Genomic DNA, 24,572 nt, shown 5'->3' with positions numbered 1-24,572 from the left:
GCCCAAGGACCTGGGCTATCCTGTACTGCTTTCCCAGGCCATAGCAGAGAGCTGGATTGGAAGTGGAGCACCGGCTCTCAAACAGGCACCCTTATGGGATGCCGGTACTGCAGGTGGCGGTTTTACCTGCTATGCCACAGCGTCAGCCCCTCCAAAGGTTTCTTAAAAGTCATCTGAGGATATCTGCTATATTTCAGTTCTTGATTTCAAGGCAAGCCAGGATCCCTAGGCATCTCCAGAGAGGCTGTGAATTAAGCAGGCAACAGATCTTGCCACATTGATTTGTCTGTGATATGTGTTACTGCTAGACTTTTCCAACTTTTGTTTAAAATAAACAAACCCATACCTACTACGCATTGTTTAGTCTTGTTTGTAGTTCTTTTTTTTTTTTTTTTTTTTTTTTGGACAGGCAGAGTTAGACAAAGAGAGAGAGACAGAGAGAGAGTTATAGACAGTGAGAGAGAGACAGAGACAAAGGTCTTCTTCCGTTGGTTCACTCCTCTAATGGCCACCATGGCCGGCGCTGCGCTGATCTGAGGCCAGGAACCGGGTGCTCCCTCCCAGTCTCCCATGCGGGTGCAGGGACCCAAGCACTTGGGCCATCCTCCACTGCCCTCCCGGGCCATAGCAGAGAGCTGGACTGGAAGAGGAGCAACCGGGACTAGTACCCAGCGCCCCAACCGGGACTAGAACCCGGGGTACCGGTGCCACAGACACATGGCCACATGTCACAGTGAGCCATGGTGCCAGCCTGTAGTTACTTCTAATGCATCACTTCCTATTGCAATGATTCCCCACTTTATTTCTTAATGACACTTACATGTTTATTTTGTGTATTCTTATTACCTTCAATTCACCTGTTTCCTTGAAAGATAACCTTTTCAAGGCCGAATAGCATTATGATTAAAGAAAACAGGTGGGGGAGGCTTTTTCATTGGCTATGTAGCCCTGAGTAAATCACTCAACTTTCCTGTGCTTGTTTGCAAAAGGGGAATAAGATAAGGTGTTCTTGTGAAAAATGAAATATTATGGTTATTAAAAGATGATTATTGAGGGGCCGAAGCTGTGGCGTAGTGGGTAAAGCCACCGCCTGCAGTGCCGGCATCCCATATGGGTGCCGGTTCGAGACCCGGCTGCTCCACTTCCTATCCAGCTCTCTGCTATGGCCTGGGAAAGCAGTGGAAGATGGCATAAGTCCTTGGGCCCCTGCACCCACATGGGAGACCCAGAAGAGGCTCCTGGCTTCGGATCGGCGCAGCGCCGGCCGTGGCCCACTTGGGGAATGAACCAATGGAAGGAAGACCTTTCTCTCTGTCTGTCTCACTGTCTATAACTCTACCTGTCAAAAAAAAAAAAAAAAAAAAAAAGATGATCACTGAACTCTACTGCAGAAAAGCAGTTTAGTATTAAAGAGTAAAACAGAGATTACCTACCAGAATGCAAAGAATGAGTCTCTTTTTTTTTTAAATGAGGTCTGTGGGTGTGTGTATGTGGGGGCAGAGAAGAGCTCAGGTAAAACCAAAAGTAGATTCACTAAATTATTAACTATTCCTGTTAATTTGTTTTTACAAAGCATTTCCTTTCTACATTTGACACATTTCTTTTAACATCAAGGCACTGCACTGTGGTAGTATTTTTTAAAAAGGATCTTGATTTGTTAGACAAGTACAGCAGATTCTAAACTGAAGTAACACCACATCCTTCACTGGTACTCGTATTTAGTTTAGAGCCCACTACTCTACAGAGTAGTTCGAGTGGGTAGAGTGTGGACCTAGACTTCGGTCAAAGCCTTTTGGAGGCTTTGCATCCTACCTCTTTTTTGGTACATCAGTGTATAAAAATGTCTAAATCCCATGTGGGATAAAGGATGTGCATGTGCATCGTTGTAAACCAAGTATGTCTCTAAGACTTTCTTCATCCAGTAGCTAGCAAAACTTGTGAGAGAGAATCAAGGGCTAAAGAGTAGAGAGTTAACAGCAGGCCCATGGGCCTTCATGCCATGAGCATCTATCCAGGAGATCTTAACACATGTACAATAAACTGTGTATTCGTCATCACTCCTACTTACAACCATGAATACAGTGAAGTAAAAACGCTGCCCATTCAGCAGGAGGAAAGGAAGGGAGAAAACAATAACAGAAGTGACAGCAAAAGGGTAGTTTTAAGGAATACAACTCCTCCACATTCTTTTCACTGTGTGTTTAGAAAAACAATAGTAGATTCTACAATGTAATCTTTTGTTATTAAGATTTATTCATTTGAAAAGCAGAATGAGAGGAAGAGAGAGATAAAGATATCCAGAATCTGTTGGCTCACAAGCCAGCTGGCTGCACCACCCAGGGCAAGGGCAGGCTGAAGCCAGGAACTAGGAACTCTTAACAGGGTCTACGTCTTGGGTGGAATGGATTCAAGGAATTGAGTCATTATCTGCTGCTTCTCAGACAGATTAGCAAGGAGCTGGATCAAAGTGGGATAGCCAGGACTTGAACCAGCACTCCAATATGCAATTGCAGTTATCCCAGGTAGCAGCTTGACACACAGTGCCACAACACCTGCCCATACAGTATCATCTTTCATATAAAAAAAACTCTCCTAACAACAGTGTCCTACTAGAGGTTGAAATAACCCAGTCATTATGACCCATTTTTATGCTTCATTTATTCTGAAGTTTTACTGTAGTTTTAGCATATACAAATGGATCATGAAACAAAGTTTGCCATCTAGGGCTTATAGTTTCTCTTCTGACTACCTAAAACTATTCAGAATTTTGACAGAGATTCAAAAAGAATGAAGCAGTACAACAAGATGCTAATCACCTGTTTCCCAGAGAAATGTGTTCTAAAACTAGAACTACTCAAAAACACAATTATTCATTTGACTTTGAAGTAGATGGAGATATAAAAAAAATAAAATGCCACAAAGTGGGTATTCACTCTAGCAAGTAAGATACGCACATCCCACATTAGAGTACCATAGGTTCAAAATCCAATTCTGGTTCCTGACTCCAGTTTCCCACCAATGCACACCCCAGAGGACAGTGGTGATGCCTCAAATAATTAGGTTACTGGCACCCACATGGGAGACCTGGATCGCAGGTCTGACTCCAGTCCTAGACCAACCCTGTGCATTAAAGGCATTCAAAGAGTGAATCAGCAGATGAGACTTTACTCTGTCTTTCTCTCTGCCTCTCAGATAAATAAAAACTTCAAAATAAATGACAGTCTTAGTCATGCAATAATTTTTGCTAATGCTTTATTGGTCCTACCAATAGAAGCCTTACTCTGTCTATTATTGTCCTATTTTGCAAGTAAATAAGGGGAAAAATCTGACATTTTGAAAAGTATGCAACACTAATGTACAGTAATCTGTTGATCTAGATATAAAAAGGCCAAATGATCATCAAAGCATTTTAAAGCACTTACTAGCTTATGAATGACTAAAAAAATTCTGGAAATCATCTATTATTACTGCAATATGGCATAATTACATACGGTAAGCACTGGAGAATAATGTAAGGTCAATTCCAATAAAGATGGTCTCTGTAATAGTCTTATTTATGAACAGAAGGTAATGTGTGGACACCTAATAAAACTTTCAAATGCCAATTTTTCCAAGGTGGTTTCATTTATTCACATAAAAATCTGTACTGCTTTCAAAAGTCCGTTAAATGTTTACAAATGAAGCTCGACTGAACAGAAAGTTAACCAATTCAGAGTACCCATCAGTCAACACATAATTTAATCAATGGTGTTGATATCTCCTACTTTTAGTCAAAGTGCAAGCACCCTCATATTTGAATACCAGGACCACACTGAACAACAAATGCCAATACGACTTCCTAGAGCACCAAAAGCACAACTCTATAAAGCTCAGGCAGTTTAATTTCCTGCAACGTTTCAGGGATCTCAATAATGCTGTTTTGACCGCCAGAGCTTTCAGCGAGAGGCTACTATCATTACAAAGTGCCAGAAAGCAAGTTAATGAGGACCGACTACATCCTGGCGGAGCTGCACAGGCAGCTGGTGAGCTAACTTGACAGTTCTGAAAACTATGGAAGCGGCAGTCAACTGGATCACCAGTTAAGAGAACAGCAGCTGGGTGTCTTTCCCTGCACCGCTATGTACACCGGACATGCAAGTCGCCTTAAAAGACCATTTGTATTTAGCTCTAAAGGCCCTGTTCGGACACCATCTTCTGCACCAACATCAATACTAATATGCAATCTTTGGCAGGGGTACAAGAATAAAACAAACCAAAGAGATTAACTCTCAGGACTGAATGGTACCGGGAAAGCATGGTGGCTAAAATTTACCCAGTGGTCATAAATAGATAACTGGCAGCCGACTGCAGTCTTCTAAAGTATTTCAGGGAAAGCTGGGGGAAGATTCGAACTCTAAGATCTGGGTCACCCGACCGGAACCATTAGCAACAAAACCACCACCTCTCTCACCTGTGTGCTTGGAGCTGCAGGCCAGTCGTTTACTGGGCTGCTTCCCGATCCCTGTCTGCAACCCGAGAGGCGGCCGCACGCGCCCAAAGCAGGCGCGACGCTGCTCAACCCAAGTTGACCAAGTTTTCCACTCGGCGACGCGGCGAGCGCGTCCCCGCCTCCCCGCACCACCTTCACGGACTGGCGCTCTCCGACGATTCCAGGCGCCCTACTCTGGAGGTGGCTTCTGCCATCTCAGGCTACCAGCAGCCGACAAGCCGGCCAGAGCGGAGCAGCGCGGTGCCGGACACCGCCCCCGCCCAGAGCCACAGCGCCGGGCGGAGTTGCCGCCCCAGCCGCGCACGCACCACGCCTTGTTGACATGTTTTGAAGCAGGCACCGCGGGGCAACGCCCCCAAGCAGGCTCCAGGGACTGGGTGCTGGGTGCTGCGCCCCGCGCCCCGCCCGGCACTCCCGCGGAGCGGCCCACGCGCGCCCGGGGCCCCGCGCCCCCGGCCCGTCCACAGCTGCTCCGCAGCCCCTCCCGGCCCCGCCCGTCCGCCGTTACCTGCTGTCGGGGGCGGCTTCCCCCACACACCACCCCCGGCTCCGGGGACGGCGGCCGCTGGTCCCGCGGCTCTCACATGAGGCCCCTGGGGCCCCCTGCTTCGCGCTCCCGCGGCCGCGGCCCCCCGTGCGACGCCCGCATCCGAGGCGCTGGTCCCCCGGCGGGCGCCAACGCGGCTCCACCTTTGCAAGTCTGGCTGCCCCGACGAGACGCCTTCCTTCTCAGCCCCGCGCTGTCTACGTCTCGGCCCCGGGACTCCCAGTCGCTGCCAGAGGCTCCCCGCTCAGCGAGCTGCAGCCGCCGCGTAGCTCTCCAGCTCTTCGGCCCAGACACCGAGTCCAAAATGGCGCCCGGGGCTCGCGGGCGCGCGCTTTCCCCGGCGCGTCCCCGCCCGAGGGGGCGGGCGCGTGTCCGCGGCGGAGGGGGCGGGGCGCGGAGGAAGCCCCGCCTGGGCGAGAGCGCGCGCCGCGCGGCGTCCGCCTCCCGGTTCCCCAAGGGGCCGCGGCTCTGGCTGTGAGGGGACGTCTTGTTTGGGAGTGCAATGTGGGCAGGCTGGCGTTAGCTCGACGCGGTTCAGACTGGAAAGTGTAAGGAGGTGGAGCAGCCAAAAGCAGGAGGGCGTGTCCCAGGAGCGTGGGGCACTCCGGGCCGCGGGACGGTGGACAGTCGCCGGCGGCAGCGACACCCCTCCGCTCCTGCGGGGGTCAGCACGGGCCCCAGTGGAGCCGGGCATCAGACCTACAGATGTAGTGGCGGAAAGATTGCAAGGACGCTGGGATTACAGATAGTTTTCAAAACACTCGTGATTCCCGATTTTCCTAAAGTCTTTATCAACCGAGTTACTACTCTCGTGAGAAACCACCTTTCCTTCATGAAGTAGAGAGCCTCCTGAAATGTGTAGAGAGAGACACAGAGGGGAAAGTGTAACGCCTGGCTATGTAAGAGATGGCCCGTAGGGAAGCCTTTTGGAAATCAAATCCTGTGCGTCCCTGACACCCAGTTAGCTTGTTTGCAGAGTTCGACTGGATGCTAGCAGGCTTTCTTAAAGCTGGAAGGTGCACTGCGGTAATTTGAGTCACTCACCATCCCTCACCCTAAAAAACAATAAAAGAAACAAGACGTCATTTTCCATCCAGAGATGCCTTCTAACTCTGATTCATGGGCAGTAGACTGGAAGGTAGAGGTATCTTGGGAGCCCTTCACTGTTCCTCTTCCCCAAAAGTATAAAACCAGGAAGCCATATGTAAAGTGACATTAAGAGTCAATGTTGGGAAATGCCAGTGCTTTTTTCTTTTTTTTTTTTTTTTAAGATTTATTTTTCATTTATTTGGAAGACAAAGTTACAGAGAGGAGGAGAGACAGAGAAAGAAAGAGATCTTTTTCTATCCACTGGTTCACTCCCCAAATGGCTGCAAGGGCCAGGAGGAAGCCAGGGGGCAGTAGCTTCATCCAGGTCTCCCACACAGGTGCAGGGGCCCAAGCACTGGGGCCATCTTCTGCTGCTTTCCCAGGCACATTAGCAGGGAACTGGGATTGGAAGTTGAGCAGCCAGGACTTGAACCAGGCCTATCTCAGGTGACAGTAGGAGGCTTAACCTGTTAGGCCACAACACTGGAGTTTCCTGCTCCTTTTTTTTTTTTTTTTTTTTTTTTTTAAGCCTAGCTATCAGATGGCCAAATCAAATTGCACAGACAGCTTCTAACAACCTAATAATGTGGATGTACCTGAACTGCCACATTTTTTTAGGTCCCTCAATGACTGAATGGTGAGGGACAATAGGACATTCTAAGAAAGGTAATGATAATATTAGAGGAAGAAAAACAAGCCCATCTACTTAAAGGGGGGTTGAGAGTGTTTATGACTGGGGCCGGTGTTGTGGCTTAGCAGTAATCCACAGCCTGCAATGCTGGCATCCCATATGGGTGTTGGTTCAAGTCCTAGCTTCCTACTAATGGCCTGGGAAAAGCATAGGCGGATGGCGCCAAGTGCTTGGGAGATCCAGAGACCCAGATGGACCTCCTCCTGGCTTGGAACTGGCCCAGCCCTGACAATTGCTACTACCTGGGGAGCGAATCAAATAAATAAATCTCTTTTGTTTAATTAAAAATATGATCAACAAAGCAACTAAATCAGCAAACTTGATTAGTGCATGTTACATCACATTAATATTTTATCATACTCTAATCAGAGTCCCGTCACAATTTTCTTTTAAAGGAGACAAGGATCTTGGCACACTTTACCTATTGAATGCCTCCTCTTCCCTGTTACTATTAACTAAAGATTTTATTTCACTTTTTTTTTTTTTTTCATTTGAGAGGTAGAGTTACACAGAGAGGGATAGAGAGGAAGGTCTTCCATCTGCTGGTTCACTCCCCAAATGATCACAATTGCCGGAGCTGGGCTTATCTGAAGCCAGAAGCCACGAGCCAGGAGCTTCTTCCAAGTCTCCCAAGTGGGTGCAGGGCCCTAAGCATTTGGGCCATCTTCTGATGCTTTCCCTGGCCATAGCAGAGAGCTGGATAGGAAGTGGAACAACCAGAACATGAACTGTCGCCCATATGTGATGCCAGTGCCGCAGGTAGAGGCTTAGCCTATTACACCACAGTGCCAGCCCCTTTCACTTTTTTTTTTTTTTTTGACAGGCAGAGTGGACAGTGAGAGAGAGAGACAGAGAGAAAGGTCTTCCTTTTGCCGTTGGTTCACCCTCCAATGGCCGCCGCTGCAGCCGGCGCACCACGCTGATCCGATGGCAGGAGCCAGGATCCAGGTGCTTTTCCTGGTCTCCCATGGGGTGCAGGGCCCAAGCACCTGGGCCATCCTCCACTGCACTCCCTGGCCATAGCAGAGAGCTGGCCTGGAAGAGGGGCAACCGGGACAGAATCCGGCGCCCCGACCGGGACTAGAACCCGGTGTGCCGGCGCCGCAAGGTGGAGGATTAGCCTATTGAGCCACGGCGCCGGCCGGCCTTTCACTTCTTTTTTAAACAAGAAATGTATTTGGAGGCAGGCATTGTGGGGTAGTGATATAGATTAAGCTGCTCCTTAAGATCCCAAATCCCATATTGGATTTCGGGTTTGAGTCCCAGCTGCTCAAATTCTGATCCAGCTTCCTGCTAATGTGCTCATAACAACAGGGCTAGGGCCCCTGCTAACCACATGGGAAACCCTGATGGAGTTCTGAGCTCCTAGAGTCAGCCTGGCCCAGCCCTGACTACTGCAGGCATTAGTATAGTGAACCAGTGGATGGAAAATTGATCTCTCTCCTTTTCAAGTACCTGAAAATAAATTTTATAAGGAAATATACTTATTTTTCCATCAGCCACTACTTATTTCCAATTATCAATTAATATTAATATTAGTCAAGATCAGTTGCCTGGGGCAGGGGTGGGGTAGGGTAGAGGGTAGCATTGGAGCAGGTTAATACAGTGGGGAAGATATTATAGAACCTGGTAAGAATTGCCAGTGCCTGTGATAATGAAGAGCAGATCAACCATTAGTCAGCTTTATTATTGCTTTTAAGTCCTTAGTAGTAGACCTCCTCCACCAAGGGCATATCACTCCCACAACCACCTCCCATCATGGTACACCAGTAATCAGGATAGATTAAAGTAATGTAGTGATTTCTCAAAACACTAACCTGAAATTCCTTTTTTTAAAATGGCATAATTTTTGAAGTACTGCTGCAGTATTCTTTAGTATTTTGCAGTGTTTTGGGATTGGTCTCATGTTTTTCTGGTGACTAGGCTTGGATTATTGACGTTTGGGAGGAAACCACAAAGGTATAAAGTCCCATTCACATCATATCATATCAAGAGTATGTCTATCAACATGACTTATTCCTACTGATACCAACATTAATTAAATGTTGAGGTCAAGTTGCTCTACTGAAATCTTTTTCTTTTCTCCTTTCTGTATGGTACTCTTTGGAAGGAAGTCACTACATACGGTCAACACTGAAAGGGTGGGATATTATGTTCCATCTTCTTTGGGCAGAGGTGTTTCACAAATTATTTGGAATTTTTCTACCATGATAGATCTACCTCTGTATCTCTTAATTTCATATTATTAATGTCTTTTTTTCTGTCTTTACAATTTTCTCTGAACTGTCTTCCAAGTCACTATTTCTCTCTTAAGTTCTGTTTAGTCTCTGCTAAGCAAATCTTTGCCTGATTTTTATTTATAAATGCTTTTTTTTAGTGAATTTTTGTTTATTCATTTTTATTTGAAAGGCACAGAGGCAGAGACAGAGAAAGAACTTCATCTGTTGGTTCATCCTCAAATGCCTACAACAGCTGGGGCTGGGCCAGGCCAAAGCCAGGAGTCCAGACCTCAACCCGAGTCTCCCACATGGATAGCAGGTACCCAAGTATTTGAGCTATCACCTGCTGCTCTCGAGTTCGCTCATTAGCAGGAAGGTGGAATTGAGTGGAGTCAGGAGTGAACCCAGCCATTCCAGTATGAGATGTGAATATCCCAAGAGGCTTCTTAGCCACTGCACCAAACACCTGGCCCTGCCTGATCTTTCTTGATGGTCTTTTCTCCTGTTTTTATTTCTTTTTTAAAATAATTTTAGGGGCCAGCGCTGTGGCGCATACCGGTTAAAGCGCTGGCCTGAAGAGCCGGTATCCCATGTGGGCTCCGGTTCTAGTCCTGGCTGCTCCTCTTTTGATCCAGCTCTCTGCGGTGGCCTGGGAAAGCAGTGGAAGATGCCCCAGTGCTTGGGCCCCTACACCCATGTGGGAGACCCAGAATAAGCTCCTGGCACCTGGCTTCAGATCGGCGCAACACCGGCTGTTGCGGCCATCTGGGAAGTGAACCAGCAGATGGAAGACCTCTCTGTCTAGACCTCTCTGTGTAACTCTATCTTTCAAATAAATAAAGTAAATCTTAAAAAAATAAAATAAATAATTTTAATCATATAAAATAAATGAAAATGTAATCCTGACATGTGTCAGTGTTTGCTCAAGGTGGGTTGTTCCTCATGTATTTTCTGATACTGGATTGAGAATTAATTTTCTGTGATACTTACTTGTAGTAATCCTATGCAACATGGGTAAGGGTGTGTCACTAGAGAAAGGTTTCTGTGTTTGTTTCTACCAGGTGCTACAGGGTATTACTAGCCTGGAACAACTGTTTACAATGTTACCTTGACTTCCGGATGCCTGGGTTGTGATGAGAATATAAAAGCAGAATTGGTAAAAAGACATTAATATTGACACAGTAGAATTCATAGTTTTAAATAAAGTTTTCCAGAAATAAGCATAATTAAGTCAAAGCTTAGGATTTTACTCAATAAGACAAAAGAAAAAAGAAAGGAACAGAAAAGGCCAAATCATTACAGAGTGTAGTGACAGTTTACAAAGTGGTTGCCATCTTTGCCTGCCTTTTTCATTAGCAAATTCTATTCCTCCCATTAAGACATGGACTCTAATTTCCTTGCCCTTGAATCTGGTTTTGGTGATTTGTTTCACTTATAGAATGCAACAGAAATGATGTTTTAACATTTCTCTTTTTTTAAAGATTTACTCATTTATTATTTGAATTGCAGAGATACAGAGAAGATGAGGATGAGAGAGAGAGAGAGAGAGAGAGAGAGAGAGAGAGAGAGAAATCAAACTTCTATCCACTGGTTCACTACCCAAATGGCAGCAACAGCTGGAGCTGGTCCAGACCAAAACCGGGAGATTTTTCTGGGTCTCCCATGTGGGTGCAAGGGCCCAAGCACTTGGACCGTCTTCCACTGCTTTCCCAGGCATATTAGCAGGAACTGGATTGGAAGTGGAGCATCCAGGACTCGAACCTGCACCCACATGGAATGCTGGCACTGCAGGTAGAGGCTTAACCATCTATGCCACAGTACAAGCCCCCAATATTTTAATATTTATAAGGCTGATTCATAAGAAATTTCATAGCTTTCGTCTGGGTTACTGGGAATGCCTATATTTTGGACACTCTTGGAACCAGTCATGCTGTGAGAAGGGAAAGCCTCATCTAGAGATTATATGTAGGTTGATCTGCAGTTCATAACCCCAGGTGAGCTCCACGTATGAGTCAGCATGTACTGCCAGCAAAACAAAGTCTCTTCAATGTCCAGCCTCGCTGAGCCTTCAGATAGTTCCATTTCTAGCTGCCAGCTGTTGCCAACAACAAGACCACAAGCAGAAATTCCCCCATGCTGCATCAATCCACAGTCTCAGGAGTGACAATAATAAATGTTTTAAGCTTTTAATAAATTTTGTTCTAAGTTTTGCTTGTTACACAGCACTGGCAAATCTGAATTCTAGTAGTTAGAAGTAGGGCACTGCCGTAAGAAAAACCTAAAACCTGTGGTGTTAGTTTATACCCTTGGGGCAGAGCAACAAGGAGAAGCCGCAGAATATCCAGGAGATTGTTGGTGAACTCTGAAAATGCCATGAGGAAGTTGTTGGCAGTGGTCAGAAAGAATTATGTCTTTTATATAATAATGGTAAGGGTGTTAGTCAGGTTTTTGTTACTACAATGACGTACCTGAAGCAAATGACTTAACAAAGAGAAATGGTTTACTTAGCTCAGAGTGTTGGAAGTTCAGGCCCAAGATTGGTTTGGCCCCACTGGTTTGGCTCTGACAAGGGCAGCAGGGGCAGTCACAGAGCCTGTGCAGAACAAGGTTCACATGGAGCCAGGAAACACAAAAAGATAGAGATGGGGCCCAAACTTCAGTCTTGTTAACAGTCCTGTTGTGAGAACTCCCTTCCATATGCATGCCCCCGATAACTAGGGATCTCCTACTAGTCCCACATCCTGAAGTTTCCATCATCTGCCAAAGGTACCACCCAGGAATCAAGCCTGCAATACATGGGCCTTTATGGGAAATGCAACATCCAAGGGGTAAGCAGGAAGTTTCGTGCAGCATTTGTTGATGGTAGGATAGCAAATGGAAAAATGTATTTATTTAATTGGTACATCTGGTTAAAGAACTTTCCATGCAGAAAGATGAAAATACCTGCTGGTTTATTTGCATATAAAAAGTTTTGATGAAGGGAGATGTATTAAAGAAATAACTCTTTAGCTGTTGAAAATGTAGAAGAAATATAGAGGGCCCAAGACAGTCTTTCCTTGCATGAAAAGGTTCACAAAGTTAAAAAAAAGAACTTAAGAGAAATTATAAATGCCATGGTACCACCAAAAAAAAAAATGGCCTGAGACAAAAATGCTTTTATGAAATTTTAAAGGCATTGACCCACAGAAACCTATCTTAGTCTGTTTTCCATGGCAATTACAGAATTCCTGAGAAAAGGAAATTTATAAAGGAAAGAAGTTTATTAAGCTCGCAGTTCTGCTGCTGGAAGTCCAAGATTGGGCAGCTGCGTCTGGTGAGGATCTTGTGCTGCCTGATAACATGAGGGAAGATGGAATTGATGTGGATCACGGTGTATTAATCCTGTATCAATCCAGGCTCTTGACTCACACAGACAAGCATTCCAAAGCCAACAAAGTGAACACACATACATGCATGAGCCTGGGTTGCCCACAGGAGAAATGCCTCTTATGAGAGGGCAGTGGACCAGAGGATAACCCAAAGGGAAGAAGGGTGCAGGAGGAGAGACAGCGATGGCACCTGCACATCACCCTCATTTTGCTGGGAATTAAGATTCCAACACAGGAGCTTCCAGGAGACACGTTCAAACCACAGCACACCCTGACTCTTGAACCTAGCTAGGGAGGAACCTTTCTCAAAGAGATATATGAGTGTGGCTGATGTGATGAAGTAAAACTCATAGGAAATACACAACATTTTTAAGAAAATTGTATTAACAGAAGCACCATGAATTTAAATAAAAGAGCCAGAAACATTTGAATGTGAAGAGTGTCCTTGTAGCCATACTCTTCTGTGATTTGAATGTGGGCAGATAAAACTCATTTGGGGCCCACATTGTGGCATAGGGGGTAAAGCTGCTGCCTGCAACACTGCTATCCCATGTGGGCACAGGTTCAAGTCCCAGTTGCTCCATTTCCAACCCTGCCAATGTGCTCAGAAAAGAAGTGGAAGATGGCCCAAGTCCTTGAGCCCCTGTGCCCATGTGGGAAACCTGGAAGAAGCTCCTGGCTCCTGGCTTCAGATCTGCCCAGCTCCAGCCTTTGTGGCCATTTGGGCAGTGAACCAGCAGATGGAATATTCTCTCTTTCTCTTGCTCTCGCCCCCACTCACTCTCACTCTCTAATTCTGCCTTTCAAATAAATGTTAAAAAAAATAAACCCTCATCTGCAATCATAGGCCATTTATAAAAATAGGGGAGATGACTCAGAATGCAGAGGAAAGGCCCAGAGCTACAGGAGGCAGGGATGGGCCTTAATTATGAAACTGGTGACATGTGCTTTTTCAGAATCACTATGGACAAGTGACTGCTATTTGTTTCCTCTTCTCTCCCATCTACAATGGAAGTATTCATTATCTATTTTTGCTTCTTAATGGTAAGTGAGATTCATCTGGGCAGATTTTTTTTTTTTTTTTGACAGGCAGAGTTAGACAGTGAGAGAGAGAGACAGAAAGATCTTCCTTCCATTGGTTCACACCCCAAATGGCCACTATGGCCAGCGCTGCGCTGATCTGAAGCCAGGAACCAGGTGCTTCTTCCTGGTCTCCCATGCGGGTGCAGGGCCCAAGGACTTGGGCCATCCTCCACTGCACTCCCGGGCCACAGCAGAGAGCTGGACTGGAAGAAGAGCTACCGGGACAGAATCTGGCGCCCCAACTGGGACTAGAACTCGGGGTGCTGGTGTCGCAGGAAGAGGATTAGCCAAGTGAGCCATGGCGCCGGCCATGGGCAGATATCTTATCTCTATAGTTTTCAGGTCTTAAGGTTGAGAGGACGTGCGCAGGTCTATGGACTGGTCTTTGTGTTTTGCTGCACCAAGAGCATGTCCAACACGTTGAGGAAGGAACAGGACTTCTGAAAAGCCTCCCAGCTCTTGTCTGCATGTTTGAATCTCTCAGATTGCTTGTTTTAATTTCTCTTAGGACCCAGCTGTTATGCTGAGAGAAGTCCAAGTCCCATAAACAAGGGCCCTGGTTGACAATTGCAGCTGAATTCCCACCCAAAAGTCAGCATTAGTTGCCTACTACAAGTAAATCTTCTTTTTTAGGACAATATTTATTTACTTGAGAAGGAGAAAGAGAGAGCTTTTCCATGTACTGGTTCATTCACCAAATGCCTTCAGTGGCTACAATTCAGTCAAAGCCAGTAGCCAGGAACTCAATGCAAGTTTACTATGTGGATGGCAGGGACTCAAGTACTTGAGCCATCACTGCCACCTCCCAGGGGCTAGTTGGCAAGAGGCAAAGGCCAAGAGCTAGAGCCAGGAGTTGAACCCAGGTTCTGCAAAAGAGGAGCCCAAGTCTTAACCGCTACAGAACCAGCTGCCCGAGTCTTCCCGGACATCCGGCTCAGCCGCTGTGTGTTTACGACCTCAAATCCAAACTGCGAAACTATAAGCAAAGTTCAGTAAACCTACTGAACCCTGGCAGACAACGACAAAATATTGTTTTCATTCAGTACGTGTTGAGTGGTTGATCATACAGCAATAGATTGTTGGAAGAGATAAGGACAAGCAGGAATCAACACCTAAGGAAAACATAGAGAAGACTGTTAAAAACAGAAACTGATTCCCACAAAGGTGAACAAGGTAAAAACCATGACCCTGATCAGACTGACAAATAAAAAAGTGAAATTTGAAAAGAGCAATATACATGGGGCTGGCGCCGTGGCTCACTTGGTTAATCTTCCGCCTGCGGCGCCGGCATCCCATGTGGGCGCCAGGTTCTAGTCCTGGTTGCTCCTCTTCCAGGCCAGCTCTCTGCTGTGGCCTGGGAGGACAGGGGAGGATGGCCCAAGTGCTTGGGCGCCTGCACCCGCATGGGAGACCAGGAGGAAGCACCTGGCTCCTGGCTTTGGATTGGTGCAGCGCCGGCCGTAGCAGCCATTTGGGGGGGTGAACCAATGGAAGGAAGACCTTTCTCTCTGTCTCCCTCACTGTCTAACTCTATCTGTCAAATAAATAAATCAAGAGCAAAATACAGAATTTTTAAAGGGATGAACAAGAAAAAATACAGCCACTGCAGTAAATTAAAAATAATAAAAATATGTCCCAAATAACTATTAACTAAGAAAACTGTAAACTTAAATAAAATTAACAAATTCATAAAAAATTTCAAAATTGGCAAGAAGTAAAGAATTTGAGTACATTGTGAACACTGTAGCTATTTATCAACACCCTTTCTTTTGCAATTAACCCTAGAGCCAAATGGAATTACAGGTGAGCTCTGTCAGATTTCCAAGTAAGAGTTAATCTTTTCTAATAGATGTTATTTGAGAAAAAAGTGAAGAGGTGAAGTTGCTAAGCTCATTTTATGAAGCTAATATAATCACAATTCCCAAGCAAAATGCTGAAATGAGAAAAGTACAGCCACATTACTTTTATGAAATAGGTTCAACATTTCTCAGAAATTGTAATCAAATCCAACTGTGTGCCAAAACCCAAAGTAAACAAGACGAGAACAAAACAGTGACAGTGACGTTCCTGATCCCTCTTGCCCTCTTTTCTTTTTCCACCGCACGCATCCCCTTCTAACTTAATTGCAAGGTGCTTGCCTGTGGTTTATGATCTATTTCCTCAACTAGAATAGAACATCATGAAAACGTGACTCTGTCTGGTTCACGGATCCCAGGCACCTAAAACAGTCCTCGGCTCAGTAAATGTTTCCTTGAAGAGTGAAAGGACATGGCAGGTCAGAGCTTATGTTCGTATTATTTCTTGGTGTAGTGACCTAGACTTAAGCCACAGTGACTAATATCTGTCACGGGGAAGAGAAAGGCAATTAGATGTTGCAAGGGAATCGAGAGACTTACGAGGCAAATGAGAAGGTGATGAGAGGACTCAGGCACAAATTAGATCGAATATGGGTCAGAGGATCCTTATCACACGCGGAAGCCTGTTCTTTTATGATTCTCTGGTTTCACAAGTCTCATGAGGAAGGGCAGATCTCCACCTAGAAAACCGGGACTCTGTTTACGGAACACTGGGGAAAGAAACTATAGCTACCATGTTTTTCCTCCCCCTCTTCCTCACTCCTGTCTAAAAGGTCTTTGGTAGCTGCAGAGGGGAAGAGAGACAAGGTCTTTGCCATTCTATAGCCATCTGAAGGAATAATATCCACCAATGAAAGCAGAAAGCACTTCTGCACATAGAAGTTTCAAATCATAAAACAAACACTGTATGCAAGGGTACTTCAAAAACTTGTGGAAAAATGGAATTAAAAGACAAGTTTATTTTGCTGTCAAAATTTTGTAATCTATGCATGTGAGGGTCTTTCAAAAAGTTCATGGACATGCATGTTATGGTTAAACTATGCATGTATTTAATTAAATTTATTTATTTATTTGAAAGGCAGAGCTACAGAGAGGCAGAGGCAGAGGCTGAGAAAGAAGTCTTCCATCTGCTGGTTCATTCCCCCAAATGGCCACAATGGCCAGAGATGAGCTGATCCGATCCAAAGCCAGGAGCCAGGAGCTTCTTCTGGGTCTCCCACATGGGTGCAGGGGCCCAGGGATTTGAGGTATCTTGTACTGCTTTCCCAGGCCATAGCAGAGAGCTGGATTGGAAGTGGAGTGCTAGGTCTCGAACCAGCACCCGTATGGGTTGTCAGCACTGCAGGTGGCGGATTTACCGGCTACACCACAGCGCCAGCCCCCTATGTATATATTTTATTTTTTAAAGAAATCTTTTATTTAATAAATACCAATTTCATAGGTACAACTTTAGGAATATAGTGGTTCTTCCCCCCATACCCGCCCTCCCACCCCAACTCCCGTCCCACTGCCTACTCCCTTTCCCATCCCATTCTTCCTTAAGATTAGTTTTTAATTAACTTTAAATACAGAAGACCAATTCTATACTAAGTAAAGATTTCAACAATTTGCATACTGACACACACACACACACAAAGTCTTGTTTGAGAACATGTTTTATAGTTAATTCTCATAGTATAACTTATTAAGAACAGAGGTCCTACATGAGGAATAAGTACACAGTGACTCCTGTTTTTGATTTAACAATTAACACTCATTTATGACATCAGTGATCATCTGAGGCTCTTGACATGAGCCGTATGCATGTATTTCAAATTTTCAGCAAAGTAAACCTCTTTCTTCCTTCCACTTTTCCATGAACTTTTGGAAGTGCTCATGTTCCTAAGTGCTGAAGGTACGAGACAGAATAGACTAGAATGGAATAGAGACGGGGAAAACAGACCAGCACAGAGTTAGAGAAAGCTCATTCACTGTTCAAGGTCAGTTTTGAAAAAAATGTTAAGGAATAGAAATTGGCTGAGAAGGGGAAGCAGGCAATCTAGCCAAGCAGCAAGAAAAACTCAAGGCCATGAGTTAGCAGGGACAGAAGAGTAATTTGATGATCTTTTCGTTCAACTTCCCCACACCTCCATCTGGGACTGAAATTCATTACATCAGTGGTGGATACCTCTACATTTGTCCAGCCAGCATCTTGGTGTGAGAAGCCCCTCCCCATCTACTGGGTTTTAGCAGTGATTTCCAAGAGCACATGAACCTTGCCCTTGTCCATAGCTGGTCAGTCAAGGAATGGGCTTGTCCTCCAGGAGAGGACATTTTCTCCCTTGAGAATTTGCAATGAATACCAAAGGAAAGTGAAGTAGTCTCTTCCTTGCCTGCTTGGACTTGTAACAAACCCAGGAGCTATCAGTAATCATCTTCTTTTAAAATTTTTTGAATTTCTTTTTATTTATTCGAAGGCAGACTCACAGAAAGAGACAGAGGGGGCCGGTGTTGTGGCGTAGTACGTAAAGACGCTGCCTGTGGTGCCGGCATCCCATTTGGGCGCCAGTTCGAGTCCCGGCTGCTCCACTTCCAATCCAGCTCTCTGCTATGGCCTGGGAAAGCAGTAGAAGATGGCCCAAGTCCTTGGGCCCCTGACCCACGTGGGAGACCCAGAGGAAGCTCCTGGCTTCTGGCTCCGGATCGGCACAGCTCCAGCCATTGCAGCCAACTGGGGAATGAACCATTGGATGAAAAACCTCTCTCTCTCTCTCTCTCTCTCTCTCTCTGCCTCTCTTTCTTTCTATGTGTAACTCTTTCAAATAAATTAACAAATCTTTAAAAAAATCTTTAAAAAATCATGCCAAATGCTATAGCGGTAGTGGTGGCTACTGACAGTCCCATCGTGGTGGAGTGTCAGGAAAATGACTGGAGAGGACTGCTCCTTGTTTTGAAAGATTTCCTGTTGTCCAAGTCAACAGCTCAACCACAGACATTGCTGTAAGAAAAATGCATGAAACCCTTGCTGAATGGCAAGCAGATCTGCAAAGAGCAGGTAGGCAGGGGAGGAACAGAGCTTTTTTTTTTTTTTTTTTTTTTTTTTTTTTTTTTTTTTTTTTGACAGGCAGAGTGGACAGTGAGAGAGAGAGAGAAACAGAGAGAAAGGTCTTCCTTTGCCGTTGGTTCACCCTCCAATGGCCACCGCGGCCGGCGCACCACGCTGATCCGATGGCAGGAGCCAGGTACTTCTCCTGGTCTCCCATGGGGTGCAGGTCCCAAGGACTTGGGCCATCCTCCACTGCACTCCCTGGCCACAGCAGAGAGTTGGCCTGGAAGAGGGGCAACCGGGACAGAACCCGGTGCCCCGACCGGGACTAGAACCCGGTGTGCCGGCGCTGCAAGGCAGAGGATTCGCCTAGTGAGCCACGGCGCCGGCCCAGGACAGAGCTTTTAATGCCATCTAAGTGATTACTTTGACTCACCCAAAGGAAGGGTCTTAGGGGTTTGGGGTTTTACAGGCACCATGGCTCAGGTGTACTTTCCCCAATTCCTCTGCTTTTCCTGAAGCTCTCTTCTCTCAGGTGCCCACTCTGGGGTTTCCAGGAAGAGGAACTCTTGTCCCCTCACCTCCTTCTGAACATGTCTTGCAAATTGGAAAAGAGCCTTCAGTCTCCACTGCTTGGTCCAAGCTGCAGTAGATTAGGAAGGAGAAGCTGGGATCTGGGTCGTCGTGGCTTAAATTTTGAACCTGGTTCTACTGTTTACTGGCCATGCAAGTTTGGAAAAGTGACTTCATTTGTGCTTTAGTTTCCTTCTCCAGGAGATGGGAGTCATCACAGTGTCTACCACGTAGGCTTATCATGAGAATTAAACATAACATACATGTGACAAATAGGTCAGCAGTGCAAGCAGCAATGCCCAGGGAGTTTTAGCCTCATCATCGCTGTTAGCATGGGCTCAGCCTCCAACTTCACAAGTGAGGACAGATGTGGCTGTTTCAATTCAGACTTCTCAGGAGCGAGAGTTGTGAGGTTTTCTCTCTCGTTGGCCTAAGCAGCAGGAACACTGCATCAAAGGGACATTGACATCCTCTGTAGAAAATGCTCTCATTACCGGGACTTTGGCTTTGTTCCTTGAAAAAGCAATTGCCCAGGCAAGTGCTAAGACACACTTGACTTTTTTTGTGGGCTGGGCATGCGTTATGAGAGACATCATTTCCTAGCTGCAAATGGTTCTCTTTTAGCTTTGCAGATAGAAAAAGTCTCTGTTGCATTCCAAATTGTCTCCACTACTGCCCACTCCAAGAGGATGGGTTCCCATTCATTCTGCCATCAGGACACAGCAGCCCTGACCGGTGTCCATCTCCCAGACTCTATGTGAACAGCTTCAGTGATGCGCTCACTGCTGAACTGGGGCACTGATTAGAATACCCTTTTGTAGATGTAAACATCGAAGTGTATTTCTTTATTTTTACTCATGGCTTTTTTTTTTTTTTTTTAAGTTGCTTAATTTATTTGATAGGCAGGGAGAGAAAGACAGAGAGTTCTCACTTACTGGTCCCACCCCTCCTTCCTCTCAGATGCCCACAAATGTAATGACTAGGTCAGGCCAAAGCTGGAATCCAGAAACTCAATCCCAGTCTCCCATGTGTCTTGTAGGAACTCAATTACCTGAGCTATCACCTGCTCCCTCCCAGGAAGCGCACTGATAAGGAGCTAGAATCAGAATCTGAATTAGGATTCAAACGCAGGCATTCGCTAAGTGTCTTAACCACGAGGACAAACATCTGGCCCAAATATTATATTGTTTAAAGATGATGTGGATGTTATGATCTTTTTTGCCATCTAATACTTTATTTTTTTTATGTTAGTATGATATTAATACAAAGAGAACAAATCCAATGTAGGTCATAGATACAATTCTTAGAAAATAATGATATTCCTTCCTCCTGCCCTCCTTGTCTCTTTTTTAGCTTTTGTGATACCGTATTGTTAATTTACATTCTAGGTAAAGGCTTTACTCATGACTTTTAACTTGCCTTTGGAGTACATGACATTAAGGTACGCCCTTTTCCAAGTCTGCTACATTTTTCTTTTGCAACATGCAGATTCAAGGGACTCCAGCTGCTATCATGTTCCATTCAAGTCACCAAGAAATGAATCCAAAAAAACCTCAAACCATCTTCAATTGCCTTTTTTATCAAATGTGCCATCTCATTAAGCGACTATAAATAGAGGACTTCTCGGGATCAGGCCCCAAGCTGTGCCCAAGGTTGGATGTCTGTGTGCACCCACCTGGCTTCCAAAAAGGCCAGGAGATCTTCAGCTTCAACTGGAACTGTTCTTTCCAGGCAGGCACTTCCTCAGAACTCTTTAGTTGACCGCACTGACAACACCTACAACTCCATCAGATTTTTTTTGTTTCCTGTTCACATCCTTCGTGGGCACACTGAGGAAATGCATCCTACACACATTTGTAGCACTACGTTCCACGCTGTCCCTTCTACCTGGCTGATAGATCTGACTCTTTGAGTCAAAAAAAATACTTTCTCATTGCTGAATCTTAGCTTTTGGCTGTAACAGTGAGATTGTACTCCTCTACATTATAATGTTAGGTCACAGTTGTGAGCCTGCTTTGTGAAGTGGTATACCCATACTGGACCCACTCTTTTTCGTTAGTGCACTGGAGAGTTACTGAACCCTCTCCCTTCTGGGAGAATTACTGGACCACACTCCCTTTAGTGTGGCAGGCCAGTGAATTTCCTGACAAACACTCTTTCTAGAAAGGCACTAGGAATAATTCTCTTTCTAGGAACTCAGCATTCTGAAATTAAATGTCATGCTCCCATAAATCAAAGCTTTCAAATCGACACTGCCTTTATTCATTGTTGGACACCGAGTCATTCACTTTGACTTCAGTAGTTGAGAGAAGGTAGTGGCTGATGCAGTGGGCAAAGTAGGCAGTGTCTTGGAAGGCACGTCAGTGCTTCTTGATCGTCTGCATGAAGCACTGATTGGGGGGCCGGCGATATGGCGTAGTGGGTAAAGCTGTCGCAGGCATCCCATATGGGCACTGGTGTGTGTCCTGGCTGCTCCACCTCCAAGCTAATGGCCTGGGAAGGCAGATGATGGCCCAAGTACCTGGGCGCCTTCCACCCATGCGAGAGACATGGAAGAAGTTCCTGGCCCCTGTCTTCAGACTGGCCCAGTGCAGGCCGTTGGGGACATCTGAGAGTGAACCAGTGGATGGAAGCTCTCTCTCTTAACTCTTTCAAAATAAATAAATCCTGACTGGAATTTTTCCCCCACTCAAAAGCATGCAGTACTTCTCTCTTTACAAGCTTGGAGGCACATTCTCAGGCCTGATATCTGAGCTTATGTATAAACTGGCCTCTGCCCAAGTCATCTGCTATGACTTTTCCCCTTGTTTAGCCCAGGTACAAATTGTAGACTCTTAACTGAATGCTCCTGATGAATTGGAACACTGTGCACATCCATGCAACCATCATCCTGATCAAAGCAGAGATGATTCCAGCAACTGCTGTTCCCTCCCAAACCCTTCCAGCCAATGCCCTCTCAAGGCAACCAACATCCTGAATTCTATCACCATGGACTTGTTGCGAACAGCTCTCTTCACACCATGACTCTCATGGAATCATACAGCATGTGCTCTTTTTGGTGTGGCACTTTTTTCTGCACAACATTTTATCTGTGCGATTGTATCCATTTCAACTACTGCTGACACGGGGATCAGCATCGCCTCAACATACCTGTTATCTTGTTACAACATTTGTGTTGTTGCCACTTCCCTTCCCTAATCAGCTTAGGACTCAGTTTTCATTTTTTTCTTTTGAATGATACCTGAAAACAGATGATAAAAATAACCAACCTGAGGGAAAGTTCTAGAGATCACTGGAGTCTTACAGAAGAGTTCCGTGGCATATCCAAGTGGTCTTAAAAAGTTCATGGAAAACATGTACAATTTTTAACTGTATTTTCCCTAATTTTCTGAAGTACCCTTGAATTTTTCTCCAGGGTCGATCTGAGCCAGGCCTCCTGCCTCAACAGCCCCATTTGTCCTGTTGGAGTTACTCCAGATGAATCGCCCACCCTGGTCCATAAGCCTAACCAACCCTTTTTGTCATATTCTACCTCTTCCTGTGTTAACCTGTGTAGGATTACTGTATACTCCTCAAAAGAAAGGCGTGTGCTTTGGATTCTTTTTTTTTTTTTTTTTTTTTTTTTTTTTTGACAGGCAGAGTGGACAGTGAGAGAGAGAGACAGAGAGAAAGGTCTTCCTTTTTGCCGTTGGTTCACCCTCCAATGGCCGCCGCTGCAGCCGGCGCACCGCGCTGATCCTGGCAGGAGCCAGGAGCCAGGTGCTTTTCCTGGTCTCCCATGGGGTGCAGGGCCCAAGCACCTGGGCCATCCTCCACTGCACTCCCTGGCCATAGCAGAGAGCTGGCCTGGAAGAGGGGCAACCGGGACAGAATCCGGCGCCCCAACCGGGACTCGAACCCGGTGTGCCGGCGCCGCAAGGTGGAGGATTAGCCTATTGAGCCACGGCGCCGGCTCTGCTTTGGATTCTGACAAGAGCTTCGGCCAGCTTCTCCAAGACAGCTGGAACTCCCCAAATGAGCTTCCCGAGCAGCAGCACCTCTGACCTACTTCCTTTTTTTTCCTCCTCAGCATACATCGCAGCATGTGTTTTGTTAAAAAAAAAATATTGCAAATGAGACTCTAGGCCAGCACTACTCATTAGTAGACGCAAGCCAACTATGTAATTTAGAAAGTTCTAGAGGCCACATTTTAAAATAAAGTAAAACAGGAAGAGCTAAAAATTATTTTATTTAATGTAGCATATTAAAATATCATTTCCATGTGTAATTATTTCCCACTCTTTTTCTCTGTGGGACTCAGTTGCTCCATCTGTAAGAGAACAAAGACAGTTTATAGGCTTACGGAAGACGAGGCGATAAAGCCCACAAAGCCCTCTGTATTCACTTCCTATGACCACTGTAAAGGTGGCTTACAACACACAGTCCTTCCTGTAGAGGTGAGAAGTCCCAAATGGGTTAAATCCAGGGCTGGCAGGCCTGCATTCCTCTGAAGGCTCCTGGGGGAGAACCTGATTCCTTGACTTTTCCAGCTTCTGGAGGCCACCCGGCTCCTTCCCCCAATGTCAAAGCCAGCAGGGAGTGTCTTCAAGTCTCTATCTCTGGCCTCTGCTTCTGGCATCACACTTTCCTGGACTCTGACCCTCTTGCCTCCTCCTTTCCATATTACTGTGCTCACCAGGTTAATCCAATACCATCTCCCTGTCTGAGAGTCCGTCCCCTTAATCACATCTACCATGCCCCTTTGCCATGTACGGTATCACCTCCACACATCCTGAGCAGGGGGAGATGTGGTGTGTGTAGGGTGTCATTCCTGCCGACCACACTTCGCACTTGGAGACTGTGAACCCTCCATACATGTTTTTTTCTTAATATAGAACACAGATTACTGCTCTTAATAACATTGTATTATTTACACGTTTCTGTGTTCATGTTCTGTGACTGTCTCACCTCCAACACCTAGCCTGGCACATTGTATGTGTTGATTCCCTAGCCCGTGTCGTTCACTCGTCAAGCATCTTCCATGCGGAATTCAGTAACGGAGCCATGGGGAACAGAGTTTCACCCTTGGAGGAGTGGACCGTCAAGTGTGGACCTGGAGTGGATACTTCAATATTGATTAAATGAATGAGTGAAGCAAAAGAGCTCATTATGCTTCTCAGGGACACATATGCTCTCCCTGGAGTGCTTTCTCACCTTTTGCTTGTTAAAACTTAACCATCCTTCAAGACTACCTGCATTTTTTTTTTTTTTTTTGAGGAAATGCACACATTATGTAACTGAACACATCTCCTGCCTTTCTGACTTGGTTAGCAAACTTATTCTTACACAGTAGCGATCCTGCAGCTTGTGTGGCTACTTACAGACACTGACCTCGAACTTTCACTTTTAAGTTTCTTTCCTAATTCCTCTTCACTGTTGCTCCTACCAGTATTTATCTTTCTGTGCACTGCTTTTTCTAAGCCACCATAAGTCTCATTTAAAATCTATTAATTTCCTGTGTTCTAGGGATGCAGGTGTAAGATCAAGGTAGAAGTGTGGATAATCTGCTGGGTGCAGCGGCTATGAAAGACAAGGGGTGAGGGAGCAGAAGCTGAGAAGCAAAGTCTTCAGGCTGTGATGCAGTTTTTTTTTT

General features: G+C 45.6%; 1 protein-coding gene across 3 annotated transcripts in view; it reads right to left on the bottom strand.

Annotated features, from left to right (window-relative positions):
• The window catches only part of FBXL3 (F-box and leucine rich repeat protein 3), a 28,319-nt gene extending 23,000 nt beyond the window's left edge, over positions 1 to 5,319 (bottom strand). The window contains exon 1 of one of the 3 annotated variants that reach the window (XM_008260067.4): positions 5,180 to 5,319. The gene's annotated coding sequence lies outside the window, so the exon portion shown is untranslated. Of the gene's footprint in view, positions 1 to 4,450; positions 4,758 to 4,997; positions 5,132 to 5,179 lie in introns of those variants that run through there. The other 2 variants (XM_002712991.5, XM_017343539.3) reach the window with 2 other exon arrangements.
• Between the last annotated feature and the right edge of the window lie 19,253 nt (positions 5,320 to 24,572).

The sequence above is a fragment of the Oryctolagus cuniculus genome, chromosome 9, assembly GCF_964237555.1.
Source record: "Oryctolagus cuniculus chromosome 9, mOryCun1.1, whole genome shotgun sequence".
Lineage (NCBI taxonomy): Eukaryota > Metazoa > Chordata > Mammalia > Lagomorpha > Leporidae > Oryctolagus > Oryctolagus cuniculus.
This window is presented reverse-complemented; position numbering and strand designations above follow the sequence as displayed.